The sequence below is a fragment of the Herpailurus yagouaroundi genome, unplaced genomic scaffold, assembly GCF_014898765.1.
Source record: "Herpailurus yagouaroundi ecotype Mexico unplaced genomic scaffold, PumYag 67793, whole genome shotgun sequence".
NCBI lineage: Eukaryota > Metazoa > Chordata > Mammalia > Carnivora > Felidae > Herpailurus > Herpailurus yagouaroundi.
Window position 1 is genome coordinate 18,759,922 of NW_024420586.1, and position 2,774 is coordinate 18,762,695.

A 2,774-nucleotide genomic window follows, 5' to 3' on the forward strand; every position below is an offset into this window, starting at 1 on the left:
TCTGTCAAAAATAAATAAACATTAAAAAAAAAAAAAAGTGGGGCGCCTGGGTGGCTCAGTTGGTTAAGTGTCCAACTTCGGCTCAGGTCATGATCACGGGGTCTGTGGGTTACAGCCCCGCATCGGGCTCTGCACTGACAGCTCAGAGCCTGGGGCCTGCTTCAGATTCTGTGTCTCCCTCTCTCTGCTCCTCCCCTGCTTGCACTCTGTCTCTGTGTCTCTCTCGAAAATAAATAAACATTTTAAAAAATTAAAAAAAAAAAAAAAAAGATTTGGGGCACCTGGGTGGCTTAGTCGGTTGAGCGTCCAACCTCAGCTCAGGTCATGATCTCGCACTTTGTGAGTTCAAGCCCCACATCAGATTCACTGCTGTCAGCACTCAGCCTGATTCAGATACTCTCTCTTTTTCTCTCTCTCTCTCTCTGTCCCTCCCCCACTTGCACTCGCTCTGTCTCTCAAAAATAAACATTTAAAAGATTTGTGTGGTTTTCTGTATGTATGTTACACTTCAATAAAAGTGTTGGGGTTTTTTTTCTGTTTTGTTTTTTTTTTTTTTAAGCCAATGTGTTTCCATTTCCTTTAAAAGGAAGCTTATTGCACCTATCTCTGGTGCTGACTCTAACAAAGTGAATTTGTCAAACCAGATGGTTTTGCTACTTAGGGGAGCCAGCTGAATCTCTGAAGCTGTTCTTGGGTGGGTTTAGAATGTCACCAGATCATGGTGCTGGTTTCAGCATTCTGCCATTCACTCATGTCCTTTGGGCTTCTGGATCATTCCAGCTCTCCATCAAACCATAACTGGACAGCTAGGGTTTACAATGACCTTGTCGGCAATTTTCGGCCCATTACCTTCTTTAAAAGTGCATTTCTACCATTATCTTGAGCCCAGTTTGGCTCTTTTTTTAATGGTGACCTTAACAGGAACAAAATTTTTATTTTTAGGGAAAGAATAGGTGTGGAATCACAGGACTGGAGGAGGACAGAATCAGGCTATAATGAAAGGTAATTATGTTCACAGAGGAAAAGGGTCACCCTTGGTTATCAATTAAAGAAAGTGGTTGAAAGTTCTATACGGTACAACTCGACCTAAATCAAGAAGCAGTCCCTAGTCGGCAGTTAAATTGAAATGATTTGAGGCAAAGATGGGTGAATAATAAAAATTGGCCTTAAGTAGGGTCCGTACCTCCTACGCGTGTACAACAATTTAGCATTTATTCAGCCAGAGTTCTGTGGCTACAGAGACAAGGTCGCTTGATTTGCCCACAGTGTGATGAAGGACACATCCTTAATTATGTGAGCTGTTGTTATGCCTCCACCATAACTAAGATGAGTTTGCGATGTAAGCGTAACCGTGACATGTACTGACTGAGAGGATGCTGGACAATGAGGTGGGAACATGTCCTTGAGAATGATATTTGAGAGAAGAAAAGAAGGGGAGGACATTGAGTCTTCGGTAAGTGAGAACCAGAGGGGACATTTATTTTTACAAATAGGAAGGAAGTTGGCCAAGATGACCAAGAAGGTGGGATTTAACTAAGAGAGGAGACTGCGGAAACACTGATCTCACTGCAAAGGTAGAGAGAAAGGTTTGTTGCAAGATATCTGAGTGTATGAGTCAGAGAACTGCTAGCTCCAGCGACAGGGCTGCCCCCAAATTTAATTCTGGCCTAGAGTCAGCGCCAAAAGGGGTGGGATGTCTCTACCCACCAGCTCTAAGAACTAGTCATACAGCCTGAGGGAAAAAGAGGTCAGAAATGAAAATGTCTGACATGCATATTAAATTGCATTAAACTGTATTCAGCGACTAGGCAAAGCTCTAGTAATTCACAGACCAAGAAGATATAGGTTACAGATCAAACTTCCTCACCTTTTCATAAGACAGTGTCAGTGGTGAAAACAGAGCAGGTGGAGTCCTGAATGAGACTGTGAGGCTGCAGCCTGTCGAGGAGATAGACCTTTATTTATTATTGTTTTTTTAGAGAGTTCGTTTTCCGTGGGGTTTTTTTAGTTTATTTATTTATTTTGGAAGAGAGAGGGCACAAGTGAGGGAGTGGCAGAGAGAGAGACAGAGAGAAAGAATCCCAAGCAGGCTCCGCACTGTCAGCGCAGAGCCCAACGTGGGGCTCAAAGTCACAAACTGAGATCACAACCTGAGCCAAAGTCAGACACTTAACCAACTGAGCCACCCAGGCGCCCCTGAGTGATAGACCTTTAATTCCTCGGGTCATGTGGTAGAAAACACAAGAGGACACGTTAGGGACCCATTGCCTAAAACACAGACGCCTAAAGACATTCTTTTCTCGGGTTCTCAGTAACATCTGGGCACCATTTTCATATATTGTGTTTTGAAATGATAACCCAAATGCCTAAATAGGAAGAGAGGCATAAGGTAAATATCATAGGTCACCAGATGATGTTCCTATATGATCCTTATAGTCATTTTTTCACCTGCTGGGGCTCAGTCAACTCATAAAACCCTTGTACTCATACAGTGCTTTATTGTGAACAAAGTACTCTAGTTTTATTTCATTGGATTATGTCCTCAAGTCCTTGTGAGGAGAGATGCCCTAAAGGCCCAAGCCTAGAAGTAAGGTGTCCACCAAGAAGGAAGTCACTCTGGAAGCTCTCAGCTATGCCAGTTAAGGTCCATGCAGTACTCTGAGGCTGTTATCACTCCTGGATTCAAAGATCGAGGAGGCAGAGTAGTGACTGGAACCCAGAAGGGAAAGTGTCATACAGAGAAAGGGTTGCCTTGAGGAGAGCTGTGGCTTTTT